Genomic DNA, 11,166 nt, shown 5'->3' on the forward strand with positions numbered 1-11,166 from the left:
TTCAATATCTTACAGTAACTTATGGTGAAAAAGAATATGAAAATGAATATATGTATGTTCATTTATGACTAAAGCATTATGCTGTACACCAGAAATTGACACAACATTGTAAACTGACTATACTTCAGTAATATATATATATATATACACACACACACACACAAAAAAAAGACTGGGACATGGCATGATTCCAATCATAACAATATTTCCACAAAACTTCAAAGGAAGACAGTAACTAAATGAAAATGAAGTTTCATTTGCTGGAAACAAATCACCAAAGAATTCAAAATAATTTCTTCTGAATGAAGAGTGAGATACGTGATATGTGCGTGCTAGATAAGAGAAATATTCAATCCCTTAACTTTTTAGTTAACATTGATTTTTTTTTAGCATTGATTATATGATAATCCTTCAAATACCAATAACAAATCAGGAATGGGGAGGAGAGGACAGAGACAAGAAAAGTCCTGATTAGGAGGTAATTTGTTAAAAGGAGAAAGTCTTTTGCATGCACTTCCTGTCTATCACTTAGAAAAACTTCTACAGTCATAAAGCTTTTCTGAAAATTTGTCTAAATATAGGCAAGAGCTCATATCAAGAGGAGCTAAACCTAGAAACACATTTGTGGTGAACTGTTCATAAAACCCTGTGGGTCTTCTGCCCACATGCCCCAACCAGCCTGTGGGTTCCAACTCCCATTATCCTCCCAAGTAATAAGGCATGTGGTATCAGGAATCAGGGAACTCTTGCTGTAGAACAAAAAACCCACAAAACTTCAGAAGCTAAAACAACCAACACTTATTTCTCACATGTTTGCAGGGCTCTCACCTAATCTGCCAAAGATCTACCTCCCCAGTTTAGCTGGAAAGAGGATCCTTGAGGGCAATAACCATATACGTTTATCATCATTTTATCTTTACAACTACTTTGCAAAACATTAACGGGATCTTTATTTTATAGATAAAGATATCAAGGTTCAAACAGTTAATAAAATTTCCAAAACTGCTTAAAAGCACCTGTCATTTTACAACATACACGAGTATCAATTGCTAAAGTGCTCTACTTTGGAAAAGGACCAGTGCCTCATTAGTGGTCCAAATTCTCACCACACATTATCCTCATGATTGTACAGAGTGAATCATTCCTGGCTTAGGTCACTGAGACTTGTACTCTATAGAGAACCAGACTTTGAGGAGAAAAAAACAATGTTTTAAATACAAGGCACTGTTCTTGGCTTATAGCAAAAGATACCCTAGAGTTTGGGAATATACACTTACTACGAGGGCTCAAAAACCTTTGCAGCCTTTACAAAGGGCAAAACAGACTTTCCTCTCCTTTCCTTTTTCTTTTTTCTTTTTTCTTTTTTTTTTAGAAAGTTGGGGGTTGAGAAATTGCATCGGCAGCCACTCTTGGCTCTCTACAGCAAAATCACTTCAGATTTTGAGGATATTTCTATGGAGGAGGTTAGGATGGGTGCTGGAAGGTGTGATTTGGGAACTGTGTCCAGCTCTCCAACAGAGGTGCTATTGTGGCCTCCCTGGGGTTGAGAAACTACAGGAAGAATGGAAGAACAATGCCCAGGAAATGTGATGCTGGAATCAGGCAGGAGGGAGGAGTCTTGGCCAGCCCCACACACAGTACACCCCTGTCTGCGATCCGTACCATATACCACCACATGAGCACATCACGCACTGAAGGAACCAAGTTTCAGTTGGTTTTGGTCCCAGACTTTCATCTGCCAGTGCCATGTCACACACAAAAAAATACTGAGATGAATTGTAAATGACCTTTGAAGAGCTCGCTGAGTCATGGAGGCATCGGAAAAGGGGGAGAAAGATAGAGACCATTGGTAGCACACAGTCAAAGCAGCATGTAAGGATCAGCGAGGCCCCCCTGGGAGTAGTGACTCCGAAACAAGAGTTGAAGGGCAAATGGGAGTTGGCCAGATGAAATATGGAAAAGAGACTTCCAGACAGAGAGGACGCTGACCAAGTGTCCACTATTAAAATCCCCAGATTCCAAAAGCATGAGTACAGAAGTCAGAATGGCTAGTTTGCATACCATCTCTATTGTTTTCTCTTCCAATAAATCGGATTACTCCAGCACTCTCTGAGGCTTAGTGTCATCACCTGTGAAATGAGCGTAACCATAGGTATCTGGCAGCAGGTGAACACATTTTACAGGCTCTGTAAAGTGTTGTCGATAGACACCCATTGCTCTTATCTTCACTGTTGTGCTACTATTATTAGTCATTAATGCAAAGCCAGGGACTCAGCTGGACACTGAGGACTCAGAGATGAATAAAAAAGAGCCCTGCCCTCAAAGCAATCACAACCTAATTATAATAACTCACAGTCACACAGAGCTTATTACGTGCCATGCTCTGTTCCCAGCCCTGTACGTGTATTAGCTCATTTCATTCCCACAATCATCCTGCAATGAATTGCTCTCATTCTGCAGATGGGGAAACTGAAGCACAGAGGGGTTAAGTGAATTATGCAAGATCCCACAGCTCCTGGGCAGGAGCACCCAGATGCGAACCCAGGTAAGGTGGCTCTTGAGTATCCACTTTTTATCACTAACCCACACAGGGAGATGGACAGTTAAGAGACAACCATAATATGATGTCATAAATATTGTGAGTGCAAGTTGAGTGAGGGGTAGGAGTTGTCCATAAACACTTCTGAGGGGAGATGGTCCCACTCTGAAGGTTGTCTTTTGCAGATACCAAGCACTACATATAAAATATAAAACAGATAAACGTATAAAATAGATAAACAGCAAGTTTCATAGCACAGGGCATTGTATTTAATACCTTGTAATAGCCCATAATGAAAAAAAATATGAAAAGGAATATATGTATGTGTATAAATGAATCACTATGCTGTACACTGGAAATTAACACATTTGTAAATTGACTATACTTCAACAAAAATAAAAAATAAAGATACAGAGATTGATGAAAGAAAGAGGGAGAGGAATCAAGGGTGACTACTGGGTCCTGGCCTGGATGATCGGAGAGTCAGGGTGGCGCGTGCACCAGGACCTGAGAAGGAAGACTCGGGAAACACTAGTTAAGGAAGGGCCTAGGAAGCAGAGCTTGGAGAAAAGCGATGAAGAGTGAGCAGTGGGGAAGGAGACGAACAAGCAGGTGTTGCCCAAGGAGCCAAGGAAAGTCACAGCCTGAAGGATTTGTCTTAGACACCAAGAATTTACTTCCAACAGATATCTGAGTGCTTAAACCCAGGCTTAGATATCCAAAACACAGAGCTTTTCTTTGCAATTCAAGAAGACCTTCTTTTCAGAAAGTCTTATTCTTTCCCAGCCTTCATTTTCCAAGATTTCACATTTCGCTGCCCCACTCATTTAGTACGTTTAATTAATTTCTCAATATATTTGTTGACGCGTTACTGCTCTCCGCACACACAGACATAATGGGATGAAGGAGGAGGTCCTGCTGATTGGTATTTGTAATGTGCTGAGACTGACGGATGAACCGACGCACACACACCTGCGCCATCACCAATAATAATAGCAATTCTTATTATTAAATGGAAGTCTCATCTCCTGTTTATTGAGCATCTATTATGTATGAGGTGTTCAATTATGAGTTCTACAAATAAAGCCAATAAACAGAGGAGAAGTAACATTTCTCTTTTACAGTGGGAAAAACTGAGGCTTGGAGAGCAGCTGAAGATCACGCAGTGAATAATAAAAAGCGTTGGGATTTATGCGTAATATGCATCAAGATTAGAGCTCTTTATTACGTTTGTGTCCCTACATGACTGACTTCCTTGATTTCCTGGACATGATTTGTGGGGAGAGGAGGAATATTGCGTGGGAAGTAGAGAGTGGGGAGGGAACAGAGCAAAGAAAACAGAATTAAGTGGACTCAGATCAGGAATTTACTGTTCCCAAGCCGAATGTTGCAAGTTGTTGGCTGTGGGTTCAAACACTCAGTTCCACAGTCTCTTCCAGAAAAGAATAAGCACTTGAATGAGGCTGTTTGTTTGTCTGTTTGTTTTTTATTTGCCATAGAGATTTATCCAAAGAAACAGAATACACTCATGGTATAATTCTGGGCCAGTTTTGTTTGAAGAACACAACTTAACCAATCGTGTTAAATATTCATTTAACAAACATTTACCCAGCACTTACTGGATGCCAAGCATTGGACTGGATCCTAGGGATCCAGTGGCCAACATATCAACCACACGAGGACGTGAGAGAGAGGAACAGTGGGTGCCTTTCTGGAACTGTCTTTGTGGAGGAGACTGAAGGTTGAGGGCGGTGGAAGGGAGGGGAGGCACAGGACCTTTTGGGCGGAGGGGCTGCTTGAGTGCGGGTCTCTTGCTCTCAGGTTATGTTTTCACCACTCCTCCCGCCCCCCTGTGTCTTGCAAGCTCCAACTCATCCCTTCAAACTTAGGCTGGCTGGGTTGTGGAGCTTTTCTGTGCGGTTCTCCTGCATCCTTTGCGCACGTCTGTAGGAGCAGGTTTTAGTAAATAAACCAGCCTGTGTCCCCTCTGGGCTGAGCGCTCTGCAGGAAGGGAGGAGACTTTCAGCTCCGTGTCCCTGGTGTCGGCACAGAGCGGGTCCTCAGTAAACACAGTGGGATAGCCGCAGCATGTGAGTTGGCTTCTAAGATGCATCAGGACCCTATGGGTAGTCCTGGGCCATACTTCCCATTTAACCACTTTATAGTTCCTTTTCGAGGAAGGGAGTTGCTGCTAATAGAAAGATTGGAGGCTTGGGCTCTGCCAAAATGACTTGAAAACACCACTTAATTTTTGGTTTTCCTCCCTCATCAAAGGACAGAGTGAGGCCAGCATGGTGGACTTGGGATGATGCAGGACTTACCAAAGCCCAGGAGTAGGGTTGTTTGTGCTACAGCAAGTCCAAAATTAGCCTACATCCTGTGGTCAAGATGGAGCAAAGAGAGAGTGTCTGGAAAGGAGGTAATGAGCACATCTGGTCTTTCCTTCAGTTCCCTCTGACCTACAATTCTGTGACAAAGTACTGCTCTTGTACTTGAAGCTTGAGTTTCAACAAGAGCACAGCTCAAGCGCCTGCCATCAAATACAACGGTAGCTAAAATAATACTATTTAACATTTAGGGAGAGCTCTCATTTTTGAACAGGTAAAATGATCACATGGCTCAAAAATGAAAGTGATATAAAAAGATGAACACGGAGAACTTTGCCTTCGCCGATGCTGGTACCTGCCCTGTTTGATAACCCTGCTCTCTGCCCCCATGAGTCACCAGTTTCATTGGTTTCTTACCTGCCCTTCCAGTGATTCTTTATGCAAATACAAGCATGTGTGGAATTTTGTCAAATACACCTTCAATATCTACAGAGACGATCATCTGATTTTTCCTCTTAGGTCTATTTTGATGAACTGTCTTTGTGTTCTTAGAATAAGCTGCACTGGTTATGAAGTATTACTATTCTTTTCGTATGCTGCTGCATTCTGATTACTAATATTTTATTTAGGATTTATGCATCAATATTCACATGTGAGATTCATTTATCATTTCTTTTCTGTATAGCCACGGTATTCAATGTTATCTTTGCTGGATAAAAATCATTTATAAGTTGTCCTTTTTTGTATATACTCTGGAACAATTTAAATAGTGTTAGAATCCATCCTTTAAAGGTTTGGTTAAATTTGCCTGGGAAACTTTCTACCCCTAGTACTTTTTAAAAATTAACTCTTTTATAACTTGCTCCAACTTCTTCTATGAAAAGCGGTCTATTTAGAGCTGGTTTCCGTGAACGATATGCTTCTAGAAAAATATCCAGTTCTTTCAGATTTGCAAATTTGGAGACATAATGTGCAAAATTGTTGTTGTTGTTTTTAATTTCCTTGCTTTCTTCATTACTTTCTTCTTGTCATTCATTATTTTTCGCATTGTTCACTCTTCCTTGATTTCCGAGAAGGCTTATCTATTCTACTGACTTTGCCCCAGTGATCCAGGTATTCCCTTATTTACTTCATCTCCCCAGCCCTGTTACCTGCCTCATTGATTTCTTTTATTTTTATCTTGTTCCTTCCGCTTTCTTTTGGTTTATTGTGTTGTGCTTTTTTCTAATTTTTTGATTAATTCTTTCCATTTCTTCCCCTTTATATTTTTATAGGAACTTCTTCTATATTTCCTGTGAGCCCTGCTTTAGTCCATCCTCTAGATTCAGAACCTAACAGGTAGTGCTTTAACTATCACTGGTTTTTAGAAATTCTGCAATTTGGATTTTTACTTTTTCCTTTAACCCAAAAGTTGTTTAAATGGCAACTTTCTCAAAATTCTCTGATTTTTTTCAAATTAATGTTTATGTTTACTGCATTGTGAACAAAAAAATGTTGTCCACGTTCTCTCTGCTTTCTGAAATGTACTGTGGCTTCCTTCGCGGTGGTGAATGGTGTGGTCAGCTATTGTGGCTGTTCCCTGGGCACTTGAAGCAAAAATCTATTCCTCCCTTCAGAGAGGAAGAAAGTTTGGCTCATAGTAATTACTCAAATGTTATTATTAGCAGCATCGTCTTGTAACATCCCTCCAAGTCATGAAAGGGCCTTGTCATACCCACCATGGAAATATCAAAGGAGAACTGAATTTTCCAACTTGGTCTGATAAACAAAACCTGAGTACTGGGCTCTGGATGAAGCTGTGCACATCTACCTTTAAGATTATGTGGCTTAGGTCTTTTGTATCCTTATTCATTTTTGGTCCATCTAAGCTGAGTGGATGTGCTTCCTGAGATGTGAAAAGGCTGAGAAGCCAGTTCCTATCAGGGCAGTTGGTGGGGTGGGGGGGGGGGTTAGAGTGTGAAGAAATCATAGGTTTATTGGAGACATCTGTCAGATCATGTCCAACCAAAAATCACTCTTGCCATTGAGGAAAGTCCCCCTAAAATTGACCAAGGTCTGTATTTTCTAATTTCTATTAGTATTCTTGAAAGGAGGAAGAATTAACCTTTTATTTAATTAGGTTGATTTTTGTAGGGTTTTCTAACTTTTTCGTACACAGGTTTTGTTTACCAAGCCGAGGTGGAAAATTCAGTTCTCCTTTGGTATTTCCATGGTGGGTAAGACAAGGCCCTTTCACGATTTGGAGGGATGTTACATGACAATGTCACTAATAATAGCAGTTGAACACTTACTATGAGCCAAACTCTCTTCCAGGCACTTTGTATGACTTCGGCTATTTAATCCTCACATTGACTCATAATATCCCCATTTTACAGACTGGAAAACAAGGCAAGTAGAAGTGGAATAACTTATCCATGTTCAAACTGCTAGTGTGTGGCAGAGCGAGGACCCCACCCTTAGTCATTATGCTCTGTTGCCTCTTTTAGAGACCAGCTCATCCAGTGGCTTCATTCTGTAGGTGAAGGAATAGACTCAAAAGTTGTTGAGTCAGTTAGCAAACCATTAGCAGAGCTAAAACTAGACCCCTAATATTTGAACCTTCATCCAAAGCTTTCCCACTATACAGCACTGCATAGAAGCAGTGCTTTGTAATAGAAAGAATCTGTAATTTGCTGGAAGATACAGGTTAATCCTTTAAAGCAACCCCCGCCTGCCCACCTCACAGGGCCACAGGGTAACACCATAGTAGATGGAAAGATGTTTTGATCTACTGCTACCTAAATAATGTGTATTTTTGGTTCCTGAACAAATCACTCAGCTGGAATAAATTCACTTTTAATATGATTAGGATATATAAAATAACAAAACAGTAAAATTCTACAAGGGATAAATCCTTCCGAGTAAGGCTTGTATTTTCAATAAGCATCTCCCCTACCCTCCAATTCCCATGCACATGACCTTCATGCTTTTGTTTATGGATTGTGGGTGTCAGGCTTAAAAACAGGCACTTTCTCAGGGCAAGTAGGAACTAAAGATAGCCAATGGGAAAAGGAAGACTAATCAATTCTCAGGGGAGAGGGTGATCATTGAAACCAGCGCATAAATGGATGAGTTTCGTGTATTTCTTACATCCAAGTCCAGCCCTCAGAGTCTTTCTCTCTTGCCAAAAGTGATCTAACATCTCCCTACACAGCTTGGCTTGAGATGGCAAGATTTCCCCACCTCCATTCCATACTTATTCCGAAAATTATGAAAAGAGAAAGGAGTTTTATGACATTGGGACAGAAACGGATCCTCTATATCAACTTTACTAAGAAAGGACATAATGGCTTTGGCCAGATAAGAGAATTTCATTCTGAAATTGTAACAACATCCTACCCAGCAGAATGATTTGGCTTACCAAAACTCAAAGCTGTTAAGCTGGCTAGGGTAGGGACCTGTGCCAAATGACTAGAGGCAATATTCGTGTGCAACGCCACACACGGAGGCTTTCAAAGCTCTGATTAGGGAACCTGACGCTGTTGGTGGTGCTCCCCTTGGATTCACTCATAATAAGCCAGCAAGATAGGACCAACTACAAGCCCTGGAAGCCTGTCCTCCAGTTGCACAGAGTCTCTACAAAGTATGAGGACAGAAACTATGATCTTTCTCAAACCATGGCATCATAAAAGGATTTGTCCAAAGCAAGTCCCACAACCTGCCTCCTCTGTGCCCTCCAACAGAAACTGAATCCAATGTCTTCCTAGCATCTTATTATAGAGCAAATTCACCTCCCACACCTTCTAACCTAGCATTTGATAAATGTCAAATAAAGGTGAGAGTAGCTAAAAATATGGGATTGATTTCTTGGAAAGACTAGAAATTTCTAGACTCTCCTTTTCCAGGTTTCCTAGTTTTCATTTCAGACAAGAGAATGACATGGTCTACACGTGGTCAAGGTCAGATCTGAGGGAATCGCTTCAGTGGTTTCTCCAGCCCCATTGCCCTAAATGTTCTTATTTGCAAAAGGTTTTATTTAAAAGGAAGTGTGGCCAACTCCTTATCAGGAGGGTTTCCGTGACACCCAGTAAGACAGCCGAGCTGGGGATTTTCACACCTGGTTCCACTTTAAGTCATAAATGAAAATGTATCTAGCAAAAGTAGGAAAAGAGCTGCAAAAAGGTGAGTTTTTCATGAAACTAAGTGTAGGTATTTTCAGAGAACCAGATGACCTCAGAACCTTAGTTTCATGGGCGTCTCCAAGATCATTTGGTTCAAGTCACACATCTAATTCCCTCCAAATACTCTTTGGATGATCTGTTTGGTGGGCAGGCTTCTCTTCCCACTGAGACAGTTGAACCGCCATAGACAATGATCACTTCATCAAACTTGATTTATAAATAATAACCCATCCATTTGATGATAAGAATTTACTGAAACTTTGTCAAGTTTAATAAAAAGGTGTTTCAAGTCTTGATTTTTTTTTTCTGTAGTATCAGCAAGAATCATCCTTGTTCCTTTCTTTGATAGCTGAGGTGTTCATGATTTTCAAGGGTCATTAAAAAATAAATAACTTCCAGTTCCAGCAAGCAGAGCTGGGGTACTTGTGGGACTTAGAAACAGCATATGGAATTATGGAACAGCCCACAAGTTCCTATGTGCACATGTATTACCTACATATTACTGAGAATATTAATCAGTACAGGGAACTCCAGCATGTTATTTTAGCCATGGTTGGTCAGTTACAAAGATCAGAAAACCACTCAATTTAAATCCCTTTTAAAAGAGTTTATCAGAAGGAAAGTGTAGGTTTCATGGGAAGTAGAAAGACATCAGATGATTTTTCTCTCTCTCTTTTTTCTTCATCTGCTGCCTGTTTCCCTCCACGATTAGCAACTTTCTCTCGCTTTTGCAACTTCCAGTTCATTATGACTTCTGGGCTCTGATGCATGACACCTGTCTTTTTAGTTACATTTATGTTTGTCATCGTGTCGCATTTTGTCTGTGCAGAACCAGCCATGGGGACTGGTGTGGCGAGGGTCACCTGACCTGACCAGAGCCAAAAGGTACGATGAGACTTTAGCGGAGGCTCCTGAGAGATGGACGTGAATCGGGGAGGACTTGAGGTTGGAGCTGCCAGCACCATCCAGCCTTGTAAAACCCCAGCCTCATGCCAACACAGCCAACACAGAAGGATGGGAAGAAGCTGGGCCCTGATGGCAGTTTTTGAAACCTGAATCCTGGCTACATGTGAAGCCAGTTCCGCTTGTCACTTTCATGAGCCAATCACTTTCTGTCTTGCTTAAGTCGTGTTGAATCAGGTAATCTGTCGTGCATCACCCCGATTCCCACAGATTTCCCCGATTTCCACAGACCCAACCCCGATTCCATGACGTGACCTAGTGGCTCCAGTTTCCTGGTTGGCCTCGTTAGGAAGGGTGTGTTACGGAAGGAGTGGAGTTCACTGTGGTATGTGGGATGATTCTTTTCAGAGCTAAAGATGGGGCGGAGGGAGAGGAAATCCTTAACCTCATGCATTTATATTCATTAAGTAGAGTGCTTGATCTGACAATTAGCCTAATCCTATTTTTTCTGTCCTGTCTTCATTAAGGTCGTGAATGTGCAAACAGAAGAGACAGTGTACAGAAATCACTTTCAACTTCATAAACAATGCCTGTGATTTTTCTTTTTACATGCAATTCCGATGAAAATTTAGAAAATTTCCATTTCATTGTTACCCTTTTGTGAACCTGCCAACATCATTTTGAATTTTTTCAGTATGCCAACTTCAATCTTAAAATTGAAGACACTAGAGTGGCTTAGAGGTTCATATTTAAGCCACAAATGAAAACGTAGCTGGTAAGAATTGCTTTACATCCTATTTCTTCATTATGAGACTATTTAATCCAATTCTTTGATTTAATAATATCTCATCATTTTAATAAGCTGTAGTGTAAATCATCTTTCCCCACACCTCCTCTTTCAAGACATCCAATGTATTTCATCACAAAATAATCAATCTTAGGCTCAGAATCCATTTCTTAATCAAGATGGTACCAGTGAAGTTGTTCATTGCTTCAAATGAAATTTAAAATGGTTTAGGAAGGGTAAGGGTATGACCTTCCCATATATGTTTTAAGTTTCACATCTAACATTTCAAATAAACCAGGTTCCACCAACCTATTCCCAGTGTGGACATCACGGGCAGGACTGATGCTGCCTGGGCAGAATGAGGGCCTGGGCTCACCCTCAGCTATAGCGTCTACTTGCGTGATGTTGGCAGGTTATGTACGATCTCTGTACGCCTTTGTTTTTTCATAC

The sequence above is a fragment of the Vicugna pacos genome, chromosome 5 (assembly GCF_048564905.1).
Source record: "Vicugna pacos chromosome 5, VicPac4, whole genome shotgun sequence".
Taxonomy (NCBI): domain Eukaryota; kingdom Metazoa; phylum Chordata; class Mammalia; order Artiodactyla; family Camelidae; genus Vicugna; species Vicugna pacos.